Below are 21701 nucleotides of genomic sequence, written 5' to 3'. Positions count from 1 at the left end.
ATTACCAAAAACCATGTCCTGTGGTCTGATGAGATCAAGATAAACTTATTTGGTTAAGATGGTGTCAAGCATGTGTGGTGGCAACCAGGTGAGGAGTACAAAGACAAGTGTGTCTTGCCTACAGTCAAGCATGGTGGTGGGAGTGTCATGTTCCCCGGTGCTGCTGACACTGGGGAGCTACAGTTCATTTAGGGAACCATGAATGCCAACATGTACTGTGACATACTGAAGAGGAGCATGAGCCTCTCCCTTCCGAGACTGGGCCGCAGGGCAGTATTCCAACATGATAACGACCCCAAACACACCTCCGAAATTACCACTGCCTTGCTAAAGAAGCTGAGGTTAAGGTGATGGACTGGCCAAGTATGTCTCCAGACCTAAACCCTATTGAGTATCTGTGGGGCATCCTCTAACTGAAGGTGGAAGAGCCCAAGGTCTCTAACATCCAACCAGCTCCATGATGTCTTCATGGAGGAGTGGAAGAGGGCTCCAGTGGCAACCTGTGAAGCCCAAAAATTGAACTTCTGCTTTTCTGGTTCCTCCGGTGTCACATTTGGCCCCTTTCAGGGGGGAGGGGGGAGCAAATACCAGTCTAATACAGGTATTTTGCTCCCACGTCCGGGCATAGATACCCAAGGGTATCTACGCCACTTCCCCCTCCCCCGCTGTATTCTGGGAGACACACAGGTCCCAGAAAACAGCAAGGACCAGCGGGATAACCCAGCGTGAGTCACGCATGCACAGTGGGGAACCAGGAAGTGAAGCCGCAAGGCTTCACTTCCAGATTCCCTTACCAAGGATGGCGGCGACAGCACCCGACAGCCGAGGGGTAGATTGGCTTTGGGTGCTGACATCGCAGGCGCCCTGGACAGGTAAGTATCCATATTTTAAAAGTCAGCAGCTGCAGTATTTGTAGCTGTTGACTTTAAAAAAAAAAAGGCGGAAGTCCGCTTTAAGACAGTGCTGGAAAATAATGGTGGCTACAAAAATAGACACTTTGTGCCGAATTTGGACATTTTCACTTAGGAGTGTACTCACTTTTGTTGCCAGCAGTTTAGACATTAATGGCTGTGTTGAGTTATTTTGAGGCAACAGCAAATTTTCACTGTTATACGAGCTGTACACTCACTACTTTACATTGTAGCAAAGGGGTTGATTTACTAAAGGAAAATCCACTTTGCACTACAAGTGTACTGAAAATGCACTTGGAAGTGCACTGGGAAGTGCAGTCACTGTAAATCACTGTAGATCTGAGGGGAAGCTATGAAATGAGTGGAAGCTCTGCTGATTTTATCATCCAATCATGTGCAAGCTAAAATACTGTTTTTTATTTCCCTTGTTGTCCCCCTCAGATCTACAGCGACTTTACTTCCAAGTGCACTTTAAGTGCACTTTCAAATGCACTTGCAGTGCACTTGTAGTACAAAGTGGATAGTAAATAACCCTCAAAGTGTAATTTATTCAGTGTTGTCACATGAAAAGATATAATAAAATATTTATAAAAATGTGAAGGGTGTACTCACTTTTGTGAAATACTGTATGTACGGAAAAAAATAGCCTTTTTCTCATGCAGACCTTTGTACATAAGGGCATGTTTAGACAATTGTTTCTTCTCCTCTTCTATATCAAGTGTCGTATAGATAGCCTTTAATAAGTCATCTACATCTTCCAATGATAACTTATACCTCAAGCCCTTTACGGATTCTCTATCCCTAGGCCCTGTATCTGACCCTGATTCTTCCAGAGAAACTTCACTCTCCGCACTCTGCTGTGGAGCGCTAGGACCAGCTGAAGTCCTAACTCGAGATGGACCCTCTGAGGGGACATAGATTTTAGCAATTAGAGTTTTAAATGAGCTGAACGTAGATGTAAGCTCATCTCTAACAGAAGTCAGCATTTTCTGGAAGGAGACTACCCGGTCATCCTTAACTAGGCTGTCTATACAGGTGCAGCAAACTGCTTTACTCCATGAGGAGCTCAATTTGTTTCTGCAAACCGCAAATTTCCTTTTTGGTGGCTGCGCTTGGGCTTTGTCCTGAGTCTTGGCCTGCAGAGAACAAATGGCCCCAATGTAATTTACGCACATACACTCCATAACCCCCCCTGTGCAGGAGGAAAGGAAAATGTGCCCCCTTCACCTAGTTCCTACTGGTTAGAAGGGGGAGAACACTCACAGGATGTGCAAGCAAGAAAAACATTTCAGGCTTACCAGTGAGGTGCTGGTGTTAAAGCCTGCTTTAACTGCCTGTGCAGGTATCGCAGAGGAGTCCATCCTGCCCATATAGTGGTATGCAGCCTCTGCTGGGTTTGACCGTTTTAAACACCAGCCTCCCAACATCCCTTAGAAACCAGAACTAGCGTCTCCAGCACCCGCTGATGACATCACACTCCTCGGAAGTGATCCCACCGGGTGCTTTCTGTGGGCCAGCTTGGAACTCATAAGTCCAGCTCCTCCGTGCACACCTCTTCCTCTCTTCCCCTGCACACTCCAGCCAGGCTGTCAGCAGGGAAAACAAGCCACTGGCCGTCATGCGGCTCGCAGTCAGGAACTTCGACATACATCGCGGTGGTGGCATTCCCCATGCACTGAGAAGCAGGAACAGCAGCCACAAACCTACTCCCCTGGTGGATGTGCCGCTCTGGGTCCAAAGAAGAAGGTAGGCAGGCAATACCACCCCAATTGCCACCAGAGCCACGCTCATGAGACTTAGGGGAACCAGTTCCAGGAAACAGATTACCCCCCCCCCCCCCCCCATCCAGTTGAAACACTAATACTGACATGGTGCCTGGAGGACTGCCCCTTTATATAGTGGGGGTTAATGTGTTTCTTGTCCTGGTAGGAGGAGCCCTAGGTCTCATGGCTGTCCTGAAAGAGGAATAGAGAAATGTGTATTAAAAAATGCAAAATGCAGTTGGAATATGCAAACTGCATAGTTGTGAACCAGGACTTAGTTGCCTCACTGCACTTTCCTTGTTCTATAGGGATCCCACTAAGGTTCCATCCTCAACCCTCTTCTATTCTCAATCTATAGCTCCTCCCTGAGTCAGATAATAACTTCCAATATCATTACTAAAGATGAGCTCAGGCGTGTTCACAAACTGCACGTGCAGAGCCCGCCAGGAAGTTGGCACTGCACAGTGCTAATCACAAGCAGTGAAACATTTCCCGATGCGTGGCTGGAGAGATCTAGAAATGTCTCACTGCTTGTGATTAGCGCTGTGCAGTGCTGATTTCCTGGCGGGCTCTGCACGTGTTATTTGCGAACACGCCTGAGCTCATCCTTTATCATTTCTATGCTGATAACTCCCAAATTACACTCTCCACACTTCTGCTCACCCTAGTCAGTCTCTTTGCACATCACCAATTTACTAACTGATATATCAGTATGGATGTCACACCACTTCCTCAAATAAAAAAAAAAATTGTTAAAAAAAAAAGTTTTGCCTTATATGTACATTTTTACTATTCCCTTTGATCAATGTCTCAACTTTAAGTTTATTTATATAAAAAATGTGCATAGCTATTTGTCCAGCGAAACTGAGCATGCAGTCCTTCTGTGCCAGCTAACCAGCTGTTGTGAGAATAGTAGGCTGACCAGACGTCCCCACTTTCCAGGGGACAGTCCCCGGATTGGGGACGCTCTCCCAGGATGGAATATGCCCCCCGGTTTTGTCCCCAGATTGGTGCGGCAGCAGCCATGGCACTATTTTGGCTGCTTAGTCTCATGCTCTTCCGCATTTTAGCTCCGGAAGTTGGGCTGTATCGCCTGTTGCGCATCCCATCAGCACTTCCTGGCTCCTTCCTCACTCCACCGCTTGTCCAATCAGACAATCCGCCTCAAATAGGTGTCAGCCAAACCCCGCCCACACTCCAGCCTCCTGCAAGCAATGCATGCACTGTGCTCAGCCTACTTGTGAAAACAAGCCTGAGAGGGGGGGCATAATTGGTGAGTGAGCCATCCGCTCCATGAACATCTCTCCTCTCTTCCCAGACCTCTTTACTTCTTTCCCTTCTCATTTCATTTTTTTCCCCTGTGCAGACTAGGGGGAGGGGATTGTGCAGACTTGGGGGAGGATTGTGCAGATTGGGGGGGATTCTGCCGACTGGGGGGGGGGGGTTGTGCTGATTGGGGGGGACTGTGCAGATTGGGTGGGGGTTGTGCAGATTGGGGGGGTTGTGCAGACTGGGGGGGATTGTGCAGACTGGGGGGATTGTGCAGACTGGGGGGGGAATGTGCAGACCCGGGGAGGGGGATTGTGCAGACCTGGGGGTTGTGCTGACTGGGGGGGGGATTGTGCTGGCTGGGGGGGATTGTGCAGACTGGGGGGGGGGATTGTGCTGACTGGGGAGGGGGATTGTGCAGACCTGGGGGTTGTGCTGACTGGGGGGGGGGGGGGATTGTGCTGGCTAGGGGGATTGTGCAGACTGGGGGGGGGGGGGGGGGAATTGAGCAGACAGAGTAGGATTGTGCAGACTTGGGAGGCTACACAGTGCTCTGGACGGTGGTCTGAGAGGAGGCCTTTAATGTACATAGTGCTCTGGAGAGTGGTATGAATGGAGGCCTGTAATGTACACTGGACGGTGGTAAGAAGTATTTCTTTTTTTATCTCATGGACGAAATGTGAGAAATAATGTATATATCATACAATCATTCTATAAACACATACCACATACACTGCATATATAATTTGAGGAAAATATGCTTATAAAATAGTTTACCATTTGCCAATAAAAAAATAATAATAATTATATATATATATATATATATATATATATATATATATATATATATATATATATATATATATATATATATATATGTCCCCGGATTTCATTTTGTAAATCTGGTCACTTTAGAGACTAGGGCAAAATCTGGTGGACTGCTTTTCAAATATTATGGGCAGTATTGAAGATTCATTCATTCATAAATTGGAAAAATACTGAATTTTGGCCACTAGATGGAGCCGATGATCATAGTAAATAAATACATCTTAGTAAGAAAAGATCCAATAAAGAGATTCAAATCATTGACAGGCTGTAGCAGTATGCTGGTTACCATAGATCCATATGGAGTTGTGTACAGAGACAGATGAGCGGTCCTGAACTGTCTGCATCCAAGGGCACACATTAATCCTTGTATGCAAGTGTACAGACGGCTGTCCAGTCAGTCCCGGGTGCAGAGAGAGGCTTATTTATCAGCGCTCTTGTGCATTAACTCCAAAGTGAACAGAATAACCATCTTTAAAATGGTGTCTCAATTACAAAATTTTCCCTCACTTCTTGTTCTGGTGACAACACTAAAATGTAGCATTTCCCATAATTTTCTCCTGTCACTAGGTAGAGGTCTGAATATCCCTAATGGGTATGGACACAAAAATAAAAAATAAGACTGACAGGGCATTTCACCCTTTTCCATTCAATTCAATACTGAAACAGCAAAAAAAATGTTTTTTGCATTCACTTTAACATGGAACATGCGTTGCAGTAAGGAGTAGATACATGCATTACAGTAAAGACTAGATACATGCGTTACTAAGGACTAGACATGCATTACAGTAAGGACTGGGTACATAAATTGCAGTAAGGACTAAATGCATGTGTTGCAGTAGGGACTAGATACATGTATTGCAATAAAGACTAGATACATGAGTTATTGTAAGGACTATCAGGGGCAGGGGCGGATCCAGAGTCTAGTCTCGGGAGGGGCACTTCTATAAAATATGTTTTTTGGGGGGCAATTTATATGGGAAATGGCTGGTATTGGCGCTTCAATCATTACGGCACCATGGTTGTTATGGTGTCAGGATGATTGAAGCGCATTATTTCTATTAATACATTGTAATATAAAATTAAATGGTTCAACTCACCATATTGCAGAATCAGTGGGAGCCCTGAGGATGTCACTTGCCATGTCGCCTGCCACCAAATGTGGATTGTCACTTGTCACCAAATGCGGATTGTTACTTGCCACGTCACCTGCCACACATTGCGGATTGTCACTTGCCACGTAGCCTGCCACACATTGCAGATTGCCACTTGCCACGTCACCTGCCACACATTGCGGATTGTGACTTGCCACGTCACCTGCCACACATTGCGGATTGTCACTTGCCACGTCGCCTGCCACCAGATGCAGATTGCCACGTAGCCTGCCACACATTGCGGATTGCCACTTGCCACGTCACCTGCCACACATTGCGGATTGTCACTTGCCACGTTGCCTGACCCACATTGCGGATTGCCACTTGCCACGTCACCTGCCACACATTGGGGATTGTCACTTGCCACGTCACCTGCCACACATTGCAGATTGTCACTTGCCCCGTTGCCTGCCACACATTGCGGATTGCCACTTGCCACGTCACCTGCCACACATTGCGGATTGTCACTTGCCACGTTGCCTGCCACACATTGCGGATTGCCACTTGCCACGTAGCCTGCCACACATTGCGGATTGTCACTTGCCACGTCACCTGCCACACATTGCGGATTGCCACTTGCCACGTAGTCTGCCACACATTGCGGATTGTCACTTGCCACGTCACCTGCCACACATTGCGGATTGTCACTTGCCACGTTGCCTGCCACACATTGCGGATTGCCACTTGCCAGGTAGCCTGCCACACACTGCAGATTGTCACCTACTGGTGGTCTTTTGTTGGGTCCCAGAGTGAAGATAGGCAGCAGAGAGATGATGCAATCTCTCTGCTGCACACAGCTTCCTACACAGTGAGGGTGGAACTGGAGGGATGCAGGGCAGTGAGAGATGATGTCATCTCCCTGCTCCCCTGCCTGCTGGCTTCCTGATTGGCCAGCAGCCCTCCTAAGCCGCCCAGCTGCCCCCCCTCACCCGTCCACTCAGCGCGGGTACCCGCGGAACCGGCCGCGCGGGTACCCGCGGAACCGGCCGCGGGTACCCTCGGAACCGGCCGCGATTGGACCCGCGGAACCTGCCCGCGGGTACCCGCGGAACCGGCCGCGATTGGACCCGCGGAACCGGCCCGCGGGTACCCGCGGAACCGGCCGCGATTGGACCCGCGGAACCGGCCCGCGGGTACCCGCGGAACCGGCCGCGATTGGACCCGCGGAACCGGCCGCGGGTACCCGCGGAACCGGCCGCGATTGGACCCACGGAACCGGCCCGCGGGTACCCGCGGAACCGGCCGCGATTGGACCCGCGGAACCGGCCGTGCTGTCATTAGCTGGCGGTATTCTCGGAGGGGGCAATTGACCCGTTGCCCCCCCCCTGGATCCGCCCCTGATCAGGGGTCTCAAACTGGCGGCCCTCCAGCTATTGCAAAACTACAAGTCCCATAAGGCATTGCAAGGCTGACAGTTACAAGTATGACTCTCACAGGCAGAAGTATGATGGGACTTGTAGTTTGGCAACAGCTGGAGGGCCACCAGTTTGAGACCCCTGGACTAGATACATAAATTGCAGTAGGTACTAAATACATGCATTGCAATAAGGAACAGACACATGCGTTGCGATAAGCATTGAAGTAAGGACTAGGTACATACGTTGCAGTAAGGGCTAGATACATGTATTACATTAGGGGCTAGATACATGCATTGCATTAGGGGCTAGATACATGCATTGTAGTGGGGACTACATACATAACTCCCAACTTTTTGAAATGGGAATGAGGGACGCCTATCAGCAAAAGTATGCAGGCATTGGACACACTCCTTGCCACACCCAAACAAGATTGGTTAAAGAGGAAGTAAACCCTGATGAGTTTACTTCCTCTTTCATTCCCTGCAAAGGCAAAGCATAATGGACTACTATGCATCGCATAGTAGTCCATTATGTGTCACTTACCTGACACAGGAGCCAGCGAAGTCACCGCTGTCCCCTGTAGTTCCGAGCGTCCATCTTCTTGGTGGGTCTCCGTGGGTCTCGCTGCTCCGGCGCTGTGATTCGCCGGAGCAGCGTTGACGTCACTCCCGCGCATGCGCACGGGAGCCGAGACGCGCGTCATTGCACGGCATCGTCGCCATCGACGATGCCCCGCTCAGTGCGCCTGCGCGGCGCTATCTACGGCGCGAATGCGCCGTAGATAGCGGTGCCCGTCTTCGGGCAAATATCTCCTAAACCGTATAGGTTTGGGAGATATTTCTTGGACCTACAGGTAAGCCTTAATCTAGGCTTACCTGTAGGTCAAAGTGGTTTGTAAGGGTTTACAACCACTTTAAACCCACAAGTGCCTTTTTACCACAAATTTTCCATAATATTGGCTTTTGGAATTTACAAATGCAGCAATTTAGAAATCAGATGAAAGGTTTAGCGCTGGAAAACACTTTTTGATAGATAAAAAGTGCCTTTTATATACATCTATATAGAACAAACCAAAATGAGGGACAAATGAGGAGAAATGAGGGACAAAGGGACATTGTTTCAAATCAGGGACAGTCCCTCAAAATCAGGGACAGTTGGGAGCTATGTACATAGCATACATGCATTGCAGTAAGCCTTGCAGTAAGGACTAGATATGTGCAATGCAGTAGGGACTACATACATGCTTTGCAGTAAGGACTAGATGCATGTGCTGCACAAAGGACTAGATATGTGCAATTCAGTAGGGATTAGATATATGCGTTGCAGAAAGAAAGACTAGTTCGATGCACTGCAGTAAAACGTACAAAAGTTATGTGAACTCTGCAATCCCTATGGCAGGTTTACACCAGGCGCATTGGGACTGTGCTGGACAGCCTTGCCCCAGTGCAGTTCCAATGCATGATAACACAATTTTCTCTGTTGCCTATTGGGTAATTTCTGCGGGGATGTGCGTTGAAAGAAAGTACAGCATGCTGCATTACATTTTTATGCAGCACAGCTTGTTAAGACGCGCTACACAGGAATCGCATGCGCTGCGGTAACTAAAGATGAATGAAATGTCTTTTTCAGTTCTTGAATATTTTGCTTCTTGTCATAGCAGATTCTCAATAAACCCGACCCCTCTACAATGCCTGTTCTGAGATCAAATCATGTCACAGATGATATGATCTATTTAAATGGTAAAAAGTCATTTTGGTGTCCAAAGGCCACATTTAAAAAATAAAAATATTTGCAGGTAAGTTGTCTGCTCAGCCATGTGAGTGCAGAAAACACAAATATGATGAAGAAAAGCAAACTACTATCATCCACTATTCTAGGGAGAAAGCCATCACTTGTGTGCTCAGTCTAATGCTTACCACACACATTACAACCTGATTGTACAATCTCCTTTAGATCTACCAACAATTATGTAGTGCAAGGGCCTGCCTCATTGGATACAGGGTTGATTAATCGCTTGCCAACAGTATTCTGTATATATACGGCAGCTCTCCTGCACAGGATCACGTTCCTAGTATGTGATCCTGTACTTCCGGGTCTGGGGCGCACACCGCTGCTGGCCCGCTCCCACTGTGATTAGACACAGCGAGAGCTAGTTGGTGGGTACAGTAGGATTGATGTCTTCCGACACCCGTCCATGCTTCAGTAAACAGGCAGAACAGTGGTCTGCCTATGTAAACAAGGCAGATCGCCGTTCTGTCTTTACAGAAGACATGGATCCTGTGTCTCTGCTAAGCATTGGCACCGATCCATGCCTTCTCCTAGTACAAACACCTCCCCCACAGTAGTAAAGCACTTGTCAGGCACACATTTAAACCTGTGTTAGACCCAGATGTTAACCTCTTCCCTGCCAGTGTCATTAATACAGTGACATTGCATATTTTTTTAGCACTAATCACTGGTGCCCAAAAAGTGTCAAAAGTGTCAGTTAGTGTCCTGACTGCCCGTCATAATATTGCAGTCCCACTATAAGTTGCTGATCACCACCATTACTAGTAAAATATATAAATAAATAAAAATATCCCATCATTTGTAAACACTACAACTTTACGCAAACCAATCAATATACACTTATTGGGATTTATTTTACCAAAAAAAGTAGCAGAATACATATTGGCATAAACTGATGAAGAAATTTGATTTAAAAAAAAAAAAATATTGGCTATGTTTTATAGCAGAAAGTAGACAATCTTGTTTTTTTTTGTTTGTTTTTTTCAAAATTGTTGGTCTCTTTTTGTTAATAGCTAAAAAAAACCTGCAAAGGTGATCAAATACCACCAAAACAAAGCTTTATTGGTGTGAAAAAAGGACATCAATTTTATTTAGGTACAGTGTCGCACTTGTCAGTTAAAGTAACGCAGTACCGTATTGCAAAAAATGGCCTGGGCAGGAAGAGGGGAAAGTCTTCCGGAGGTCAAGTGGTTAAATAGAATAGGTAGGTGATCATATTGCAATGTTTTGGTAAATCTAAAGTTTATTGTAGCATTGTATTGAACATCAGATAGTAAGACCCCATACACGCTATTAGATTTTCTGCAGATTTTTGTCTTCAGATTTACCAAAAGCATGTAGTGCAAGGGCCTTCCTGATTGTTAGCCAACCGAGCGTCTGATTTTTATCAAAAGGGCATGTGCAAGGATCTTGTCTTGCATACTAACAGTACACAATTGTAACAAACACAAACGTAGTGATGTACTACGAGAAACTTCAGCTCTTGAGCGCCATCCTTTGGGGCCCTTCTGCTAATTTTGTGTTTGGTGAGCATTGATTACGAGCATGCGCGTTTGTACTTTCGACTTTTGTGTAATGGATTTATGTACTGACCATACGGAAATCTGACGTCAAACTGTTGTCCGCCAAAAATTTACTAGCTTGTCATGCATTTGTTGGCCGAAAGTTGAACAGTTGTCAAAAGGAGCGTACTAACAGAAAAATTTTAGGACAACAGTCTGTCGACAGACAATCGCCTGCCAACAATCAAACCGTGTGTACGAGGCTTTAGGCCTCATACACACGATACAAAAATCAGAAGGGAAATTCGTTAGGCGAGCTGTCTGAGGATTTTCGGATCGTTAATTTGACTTTTTCGTCAGACAAAAGCTGGATGTGCAGACTATAACATTTTTGTCTGATGTGAACTCAACGTCTGATTTTTGGATGGTCAGTACAGAAATCGTCACAAAAAAGTCGAAAGTACAAACACGCATGATCAGAATCAAGGAACGAGCCGGAAGCGGTCGGTCTTGTAAACTACTCCTCGTAATCTAGAATTAACATTCGTGACGTGGCAATTGATGAAATGTCAGAATTCTCATCTTCTTTAACCGCTTCAGACCCAGGAAGATTTTACCCCCTTCCTGACCAGAGCACTTTTTGCGATTCGGCACTGCGTCGCTTTAACTGACAATTGCGCAGTTGTGCGACATTGTATCCAAACAAAATCGACGTCCTTTTTTTTCTCACAAATAGAGCTTTCTTTTGATGGTATTCGATCACCACTGTGGTTTTTCTTTTTTGCGCTATAAACAAAAAAAGACAGACAATTTTGAAAAAAAAACACAATATTTTGTACTTTTTGCTATAATAAATATCCCAGTTTTAAAAAAAAATAAAAAATATTTTTCTCAGTTTAGGCCGATATGTATTCTTCTACATATTTTTGGTGATAAAAATCTCAATAAGCGTATATTGATTGGTTTGCGCAAAAGTTATATTGTCTACAAAATAGGGGATAGATTTATGACATTTTTATTATTTTCTAGTAATGGCGGCGATCTGCGATTTTTATCGTGACTGCGACATTATGGCGGACACATCGGACAATTTTGACAGATTTTTGGGACCATTGGCATTAATACAGCGATCAGTGCTATAAAAATGCATTGATTACTGTAAAAATGTCACTGGCAGTGCAGGGGTTACCACTAGGGGGCGATCAAGGGGTTAATTGTGTTCCCTAGTACGTGTTCTAACTAAGGGGGAGGGGACTGACTAGGGGAGATGACAGATCATTGTTCATACTCTGTATGAACAGACAATCTGTCACTTCTCCCCTCAGAGAACCGGGATCTCTGTGTGTAACGAGCGATCGTGGAAACCCGGCGGATGACCGCCGGGACTTGCACTGGCTCTGGGGCCAAGCTGCAGCTATCCCTAGTGTCCACCAGAAGGAGCAACGTAACATAACGGCGATTCGCCTGCCTGTGCCATTCTGCCGCAGTACAACTGCGGCAGCTGGTCGGCAAGCAGTTAATGGGATAATAATGAAGCTGCTTTGCATGTAGTTATACCAAATGTATTTTAAAATGCATTTGTTTTGTACGATCTAAAAATCGCGAATCAGCGTTCACCAAAATTCTACTAACATGGAATTAGCAGAAGGGGCCCAAAGGGTGGTGCTTGAGAAATTAACTTCCTCTTTATACTCTCATACTACGTCACTACGTTCATGTTTGTCAAACGACAATTTGTGGAGAGTTAGTATGCTAGACAAAATCCTGCACACTCCCTTTTGACAAAAATCAGACACTCGGTCGTACAACAATCAGACCGTGTGTACGAGGCTTTAAGGTTTGACCTTATATTATATCGTTTTGGTAAATCTGAAGACAAAAATCTACAGAAAATGGAATAGTGTGTATGGGGTCTTAAGCCTCGTTCACAAGGTCAGATTGTTGGCCAACAGAGTACCAGACTTTTGTCCGAAGGGCATGTGCCAGGAACTTGTCTTGCGTACAAACGACACACAATTGTCAGCCAACAATGTAGTGATGTACTACGAGGAATTTCAGCTCTTGAACGCCACCCTTTGGGCCCCTTCTCCTAATGCCGTGAGCATTGGTAAGCAATGATTCCGAGGATGCGTTTGTACTTTCAACTTTTGTGTGATAGACTTTTGTACAGATGATACAAAAATCTGACAACAGACCAAAAATTTACAAGCCTGCCATCCAACATTTGTTGGCGGAAAGTTGGACAACAATTGTCTGATGGAGCGTACTAATGGTTGGATTTTAGACCAACAGTCTGTCATCACACAATTCCCGGACAAAAATCCGATCGTGTGTACGAGGCTTTATGTTGACCATACACTGTACAATTTTCTTATACAATTTTGCTTTAGATTTACCAAAACCATAAAATATGAGGTCACATCTAAACACTTTCCATTTGTATTCAATCAGGCAGGCCTTTGCACTACATAGGTAAAGGTAAATGTTAAGGAAATAAAATAAGAAAATGGTATAATGTATGGCCAGCTTTATGTGTATGGTGATCCTAAAGCTGCCCACCTAAAAGTAGAATGTAGTTCAAATGTTCGTATGGAAAATTCTAAAAATCATTTGTTAGAATAATTATGGACTGATAAATGTTGTTAGATTGCCATTGCAATTTTTTTAGTTCTACATTTGATTGGGGGGGGGGGGATTTGCACATACAATAAGTAAATTTTTTTTTTCACAAACAAAAATTTCACAGTCAGAATTTCATTATTTTTTATCCATTATTTATTTTAGTTTTTATTTTTTTACAATTTCATAATTTTTTTATGTCTTTTCATCATTAAGGTTGAAAAGGATTGTGGATTGAAACCCCATTAACTATTAGAAAATTGTACTAAGGCACAAAAAATAATTTTTTTAATACAATTCTTCTACATAGCCAGCTTAAAGCAGAATTAGATTATCTGCAGATTTTCTATGGTTAGATGGAAAAAACCCTAGTTAGACTTACGGGTAACGGTATTTCTACGAGTCTTTCAGGACAGCACCTGGAGAGAGCGCAGCTCCACCCACTTTCCCAGGAAACACTGCAGATCACTTTAAAGACGGGACACTTCCACCATGGCCTCAGTTGTTCATAGAGTACCTCCAGCCATGCTGAAATTAAATAAGCAGAACATAGCAATAACACCACATTTTTCAAATACAATCTAGGGTGGGTAATCGGCGCTGTCCTGAAAGACTCGTAGAAATACCGTTACCGGTAAGTCTAACTAGGGTTTTCTCCCTTCGTCTTTCAGGACAGCACCTGGAGATGATAAGAGAGTACTTACTCTAGGGTGGGACCACTCCCTTCAGAACCTTTCTGCCAAACGCTTGGTCTGAAGCTGAAAGCAGGTCCAACCTGTAGTGGCGGGTGAAGGTGGAGAAGCTTGTCCACGTAGCCACTTTACAGATTCGATTCGGAGAGGCCCCTGCTCTTTCCGCCCAGGATGTTGCTACTGCCCGAGTGGAATGGGTGACTACCCCTGCGGGGGGCTCTACTCCGGATGCTCTATAGGCTTCCCTAATAGCCATTCGTAGCCACCTAGCTATAGTATTCTTGGACGCACTATAGCCCTTCCGTGGTCCTGAGAATGCGATGAAGAGAGAGTTTGACTTCCTGAATTTACTTGTGATCTCTAGATGGTGTAATAGGCACCTTCTTACATCTAGGCTATGAAAAGACTTCTCCTTAGCATTTGAAGGTGAAGGACAAAAGGTAGGTAGAACTATTTCCTGCGTCCTATGGAAGGCTGTTGAGACTTTTGGTAGGAAACCCGGGTCAGTTTTAAGAACCACCCGGTCCGGGAATATGTAACAGAAAGGCTCCACTATTGATAAGGCTTGTAACTCGCTTACTCTTCTAGCAGATGTAAGCCACAAAAAGAATTAACTTAAGCGACCACAACCTGATAGTCGCTTCTACTGGGGGTTCAAAAGGTTCCTTGGTCAATGCCTGTAGAACCAATGACAAGTCCCATTTTGGAAAAAACTTAAATGGTACAGGCCTAGCTCTGGCCAATGCCTTAAAAAATCGAATAAGCGGTTCTTGAGATAACTGTCTCTCAAGAAAAACCGATAAAGCAGCCACCTGTGCCTTAAGGGTACTGGCTGCCAACCCTAGTTCCATGCCCTCATGGAGAAATTCAAAAACCGAAAGTATCTCCTGGGGAGGGAATTCCTTTGATAGGCACCAGGAGTTAAAACGTTTCCACGTTTTAAAATAAATTGACCTAGTAGTATCTTTTCTACTTCCTAAGAGGGTTGTGACGAGCTTATCAGATAACCCCTTTCTCTTTAAGATTTGCTCCTCAGTAACCACCCGGTTAGGTTGAGTTGCCCGATGTTCGGATGCTGAAGAGGTCCCTGGGTTAGGAGATCCCTTCGAAGCGGAAGAATCCAGTGGGGTCCCACCGCCATCCTCTGTATGGTAGCAAACCATGTCCTTTTGGGCCAGAAGGGGGCCACTAGAATCAGACTTGTGGATTCTCCCTGCAATTTCTTTAGAACCAAAGGGATCATCTGAAAAGGGGGGAAAGCGGGTGTGCTAGGGCATCCAGTCCCCTTGCCTGATCTTGCCTGTTTAAAGAGAAAAAGGCCTTCACTTTGGTGTTGCTCCGTGACGCGAATAGATCTATCTGAGGCAGACCCCATCTCACTGTCAGATCTTGAAAAACCTTGGGGTTCAGACTCCATTCTGATTCCCGAATTTTTTCCCTGCTCAGAAAATCCACTACCACATTCAGGTCTCCCTTTAGGTGTACTGCTGATATGGACCTCAGGTTGCTTTCTGCCCATGACAGAATCTGACTGGCCAGGGATAGCAGCACCCTGCTTCTTGTGCCCCCCTGCCTTGTTATATAGGATACAGCTGTGGCGTTGTCAGATAAGACCTGGATATGGAGACCTTGAACCACTTCCTTGAAGGCCCATAGTCCGAGCAGGATGGCCCTGAGTTCCCTCCAATAGGAGGATCTCCTGGCCTCCTTGACTGTCCAGCTCCCCTGGGCCATCTGTCCTTCCAGGTGGGCACCCCACCCCCAGGAGCTTGCATCTGTAGTCAACCTCCGGTCTACCGGAAAACACCAAAGTAGACCCCTGTCTAGATTTGAGTGATTCCTCCACCACCAGAGCTTTCTCTGGACCTGATGGGGGCATCCTGAATTGCTTCTCCAGGGACTCCCCGTAGGACCAATTCGTCAATATTGCCTGTTGGAGCTCCCTTGTATGAAGGCGTGCCCGCTGTACTGCAGGGATGGATGCTGTGAGGAGGCCCAAAACAGACATGGCTGCCCTGATAGAAATAGGCAGGTTTGTCTGGGTCCTCTTCACGGCACTCTGAACCTTTTCCATTTTCTCTACTGGGAGAAAAATCTTTTCCTGTCTGGATTTGATGGTGTATCCCAGGAACTTTATCAACTGGGATGCAATCATGCTTGATTTTTCCCTGTTTATCAGCCATCCGAGACCCTCTAAGTGTCTTACTGTCCTTCCCAGGTCCCTCTCCAATAGATGTTTTGTATTGGCAAAAATTAAAAGGTCGTCCAAGTATGGAACGATTGATATACCTTCTATCCTGAGGGGGGCTCTGCTACGATCCTTGTAAATATCCTCGGAGATGAGGATAGACTGAACAGGAGAGCTCTGAACTGGAGATGTAGCACCGAGCCTCCCGTCCTGACCGCAAACCTCAGATATTTATGTGAAGCTATGGCCATAGGCACATGGAGATATGCATCTCTTAGGTCTATGGATGCCATAAAACTGTTTGGCAACAGAAGACTCTTCACCAGAGAAAATTGTATCCATCTTGAATCTCTTGTATCTGATCAATTTGTTTAAAATCTTCAGATTCAGAATCAATCTGAATTTGCCCGATGGTTTAGTTACAAGGAAAATGTGTGAGTAACAGCCTAGCCCTACCTCCTCGGGGGGAACGTACATGATCACCCTTTGCTGCATCAGTTCTTGCAAAATAGAGATCATGGCTACTGATTTTTCTGGGTCTCGAGGAGCCTGGGTTACATAAAACCATGCGGGGGGGGATGAGCGAATTCCAGCCTGTAACCCTCTGTTATTGTTTTGAGGATGAACAGACTGTTTGTCACTGACTTCCACTGCGGAAAAAAGGCCTGTAACCTTGCTCCCACAGTTGGAAGACCATCACTGGCTTTTTGGGTTCGGGGTAGGGGGGCAGAATAACACTCCCGACTTGCCCCTTCCCCTCTGAGGCTTCCAGGGCCTTCTATATCCTGTCTCGTTGGTTTCTGAGGTTTTTTGAAAATCACGAAAATTTTTAGTGCTCTGGGGAATCACCTTCTTTTTAACAGGAAAACCCTTCTTCTTGTCGGCCGTTCTGCCCAGAATAGCTTCAAGGTCAGGGCCGAACACCAAATCTCCCTCGAACGGAAGACCGCATAATTTGGCTTTTGAGGCAGTATCCCCTGTCCATGTCTTCACCCATAAGGCCCTACGGGCTGAGATTATCAGGGCTGAGGACCTGGCTGACATCTTAATTGATTCTGCCGAGGCATCCGCCATATACCCCACTGCTTTTAAGAGGACAGGCAAGGTATCGAGCAGGTCCTTTCTAGGCATTCCTGCCTCGATATGGTATTTTAACTGTTCTAGACAGTGCTCCAGATTTCTGGCTACTACTGTTGAAGCCATCGCTGGCTTGAGGTTTGCCAATGTTGAGTCCCAAGCCTTCCTTAGGAGGGAATCAGCCCTTTTGTCCATGGGATCCTTGAGGATACCTATGTCCTCAAACGCAAGATCCGTATTCCTTGAGACCTGAGAAAAGGCCGCGTCGAGCTTAGGTTTCTTGTTCCATACCTGAGAGCTATCCTCCTCAAAGGGAAACCTGCGTTTGAGGGACCTGGAAAAGAAAGGAGCCCTCTCAGGGTCTCTCCATTCCTTTTTGACAGTTTCGGATAGAAACTTATGCACCGGGAACACTCTGAGTTTCACCTCACCCAAACCCTGAAACATTTTGTCATGTAGTGACAGTTGAGCCTTATCCTCTGTGATATTCAGAGTAGTGTGGATATTTTTAAGCAGGTCATCCACCTCCTCTAGGGATAATTTATACCGGGATGATGAAGCAGAAGCCTCCTTTACTTCCTCTGCCTCCTCCTCAGAAGCAGAGGACCTACTATGTTCCTCCTCCTCCGAGTCACTGCCCCCCCGGATGCAGATGCTGGGGAGTGAGAACGGGGCGCTGAGCTACAACCTGCAGCTGGGCGCCTGTCTATATAAGACCGGAAAGATTCAAAGGTATCTGACAATTCTTTCCTGAAAGAACTAAGTAGCTCTCCCTGCTGAGACGCAGGGGTATTGGAAGCTGCTTCTTCTTTGACCAAGTCGCTTATGCAGGACCTGCATAACACCTTAGTCCAAGAATCTCTAAGTACGTTTTTATATGATGGACAGCTCCTCTTGCTAGGAGGGGGAAACATGTTTGGTCTTTTCTTTCGCCTTCTGAAATATACCAAGGAAAAAACCCCAAAACCTCAGTTACAATACACCTGAACATAGAAAAAAGATATGCTGCAAAATAGAACAGATTAACAATTTTCAAATTCTATTTGCTCTTCAGCCAGTGAATCCCCCCACAGACTCACTAAACAACTATTGAAAAGCATTATTCCTAAATAGCATCATAGGAAAACAATGCTGCAGGCTTCCCAATGCAAGGAAGGGAGGAAACGACATGGCTCAAACAGTAATGACAGAGACCACTGCCCCTGCTTACCTGAGCCTGGCTGACAATCGTGGCTCCTGCTCTTGCCACCGCCGATTGATCCTCCTCCATCATTCAGCAAGGATCAATGGCATCTGGGCGCTTTTATCAGTTTAAATTCCGCGCCAATCCCGGAAGTGATGTCAGCCGAAGAGACTTCCCCCTCTCCCTGCGTTCCAGCGGCCGGAACCGGAAGCCGCGTCGCACCGTCGGAAGTCCCGCCCCCGGCGGGAATGACGCGCTCGTCATCCGGACCTGGAAGGCATGAGCCTGAACGAACGGCGCGAGATATGAATCTCAGCCGTGTCCGAGACCCAGCCGCCGGTCTAAAAGAGGGGGAACCTCCACGGCCTGACCCCCCTGGGTATGAAGGAGAGCGGACACCGGAGCGACCCCCGCACGTGAAGGGAGGAAGCTGGGCCAGGTCTGTACAAAAAAGAAAACAACAATGGTATGCCTCCAACTCTCCCCACCTGGAGAGAGTGCAGCACCCCTTGGTTCCCTGCAGCGCTTCCACCATGGCCGGAGGAAACACTACAACTGAGGCCATGGTGGAAGTGTCCGGTCTTTAAAGTGATCTGCAGTGTTTCCTGGGAAAGTGGGTGGAGCTGCGCTCTCTCCAGGTGCTGTCCTGAAAGACGAAGGGAGAAAGTGCAACAGATTTCTCCATGTTCGCTAAACTGTGTGGATGGAGGAATTTCCCACTTTTTCCATCTAACCATAGAAAATCTGCAGATAATCTATAGGTGTATGGTCAGCTTTAGGCTGGGATCACATCTGTGCAGTGTGATTTAGGTGTGTTGCTCTTTCGGTGCGTTTTTATACATGCGTTAGATGCATTACCATGGAACTCTATATAAACGCACATTTTGATGAAAGTGCATCAAAGATGCCGCAAGCAGGGGTTTTTTAAAGCACCTAAAGCGCATGTAAAATGCACAGTGAGAACAGAACCTTAACTGTCAAAGCAGTTATATTTAGGACATGCTGTGAATGATAATTGTTACAGTTGCTTGTGCTCTCAGTCGAACTGTCAAGCTATCAAGTGGCTGGTGTCGTAACCGATCTCTGGTGCTGCACCATGGCCAGTATAGATCAAACAGAGGCTGAGGTGGCAGCTTCCTTGGCTGTAAAGCATAGCAAGGGTTTAATTCTGTTTTATAAGGCAAAAGAGAAGTTCAATACTGTTTGTAAACATGCAATTTCCCAGAGATCCCTCCACTTACCTCTACAAACAACTCTCACCAGCCCTCTGCAGTGATGAGATGTGCTCTGAGAAGCTGTGACAGTCCTGAATGTGTACTATAGTGACCTGTAACCAGGCAACACAGCTCCTTAGCGACACCTCCTCTGCACATGCTCAGTCCTCATTAGAGATTTTTTTTTTACTTCCTCAAAGCTTTATTTAGCCACTTTACAAACAAGCAAAAACACACTGACTGCAATGAGCCTCAAGTATATTTTATTTTACAGAGTTATTGTAAAATACAAATATAGGGAGTAAACTGATATAGTTTCCCCCTTAGTTCCAGATAGATTTACAGCATGTTTAAAAAAGTAACATAGGCAGTTCAGTAGGTATGGTGGACAGAGGATATACTTGGTAAAGAATTTGAACCATTTTATTAAATAAAAAACAGTTTATTTAGGCTCCATTTACATTAGCGCATCTCCAAAGTTGATTTCCAGTGCGAATTTGGAATGCAACTATGATACAACTTTTGGTGAGATTTTTGATCTGACTGAACATTCTATGGCTCAAAGTCACATGAAAAGTCGCACCTTTTCAAAGTCACTGCGACTTTAACTAATTAAGGATCGACCCTATTTTTTTTAGACTTGGTGTTTACAAGGATAAATCTTCTTTTTTTTTTTTTTTTTGCTAGAAAATTACTTAGAACCCCCAAACATTATATATTTTTTTTCAGACATCCTAGAGCAGTGATGGCGAACCTTGGCACCCCAGATGTTTTGGAACTACATTTCCCATGATGCTCATGCACTCTGCAGTGTAGTTGAGCATCATGGGAAATGTAGTTCCAAAACATCTGGGGTGCCAAGGTTCGCCTTCACTGTCCTAGAGCATTAAATGGCGGTCGTTGTGCAGCAGTCTTACAAGCGCAATTTTATTAAATATCTAATTAAAAAATAAGACATCAGTAAAACTAGAAAACATTTTTTTTTTATATTGTGAAAGATAATGTTACGCCGAGTAAATTGTGCCCAACATGTCACACTTCAAAATTGCGCCCGCTCCTGGAATGGCGACAAAGATTGCAGCAATACCTCACATGTGTAGTTTGAACACTGTTTTCATATGCGGGCACGACTTACTCATGCAAGCTCGGAGGGGCGGGAGCTTTAAAAAAAATGTTTTATCCATTTTACTTTTTGTTGTTTTTTTTACGCTGTCCTTTTAAAAAATAAATAAAATGGGTCACTTTTATTCCTATTACAAGGAATGTAAACATCACTTGTAATAGAAAAAAAGCATGACAGGACCTCTTTAATGTGAGATCTGGGGTCAAAAAGACCTCAGATCTCATATTTACACTTAAATGCAATAAATAAATAAATAACCTTTTTTTTTGTTTTGCAAAAAATATATAAATTTCCCTTTAAGACCATTGGGTGGAAGTGACATTTGACGTTGATTCTGTCATCAAATGGTATGGAGCCGAGCGGGGGCCATCTTTCCCTCACTCTGCATCCAGCCTCACAGGGGAAAGGACCCGATCGTCTCTGCCACTACCGATAAAAAGCGTCTCCGGTAAAAAGCGGAGAAGACCAGAGCACGTCGGAAGCCGTTGAAGAGGATACCGGAGTTATGGCTGCTATCTGCTGCTGTAACAATGGTATTCCACTTAAAACAGCCACCATATAATGACGACGCGTGTTCCACAAGTGGTTGAAGAGGATGTAAATCCTGGTCAGCTTGACCGCTTACTAGAATTTTTTCGTTTCTGTTATAATACTTTGTAAATCAATAATCTTTCTTTATAAATTTAGGCCAAAATGTATTCTGCTGAATTTCTTTGGTAAAAATAACCCAAATCAGTGCATATTATTTAGTCTGTAGGAATGTTATGGAGTACACAAACTATGATATATATATATATATATATATATATATATATATATATACAGGGAGGCTGTCCACAAGGTTTAGGAGTATGTCTATGGGAATGTTTGACCATTTTACCATTTGTGAGGTCAGGCACTGATGTTGGACGAGAAGGCCTGGCTCCCAGTCTCTGCTACAATTCATCCCAAAGGTGTTCTATCGGGTTGAGATCAGGACTCTGTGCAGGCCAGTCAAGTTCCTCCTCCCCAAACTGATCATCCATGTCTTTATGG

The 21701-nt window shown here is 45.4% G+C and overlaps 1 protein-coding gene across 2 annotated transcripts in view; it reads right to left on the bottom strand.

Annotated features, from left to right (window-relative positions):
- RSPH3 (radial spoke head 3) overlaps positions 1 to 19707 on the bottom strand; it is a 93342-nt gene extending 73635 nt beyond the window's left edge. Inside the window, exon 1 of one of the 2 annotated variants that reach the window (XM_077486724.1) lies at positions 19571 to 19707. The gene's annotated coding sequence lies outside the window, so the exon portion shown is untranslated. Of the gene's footprint in view, positions 1 to 13571; positions 13597 to 19570 lie in introns of those variants that run through there. The other variant, XM_077486726.1, reaches the window with a different exon arrangement.
- Between the last annotated feature and the right edge of the window lie 1994 nt (positions 19708 to 21701).

The sequence above is a fragment of the Lithobates pipiens genome, unplaced genomic scaffold (genome assembly GCF_037356315.1).
Source record: "Lithobates pipiens isolate NorthernLeopardFrog02 unplaced genomic scaffold, aLitPip1_a1.2 Scaffold_18, whole genome shotgun sequence".
Taxonomy (NCBI): Eukaryota; Metazoa; Chordata; class Amphibia; order Anura; family Ranidae; genus Lithobates; species Lithobates pipiens.
Note: the sequence above shows the minus strand (reverse complement) of the source record. Positions and strands in the feature narration are given on the sequence as shown.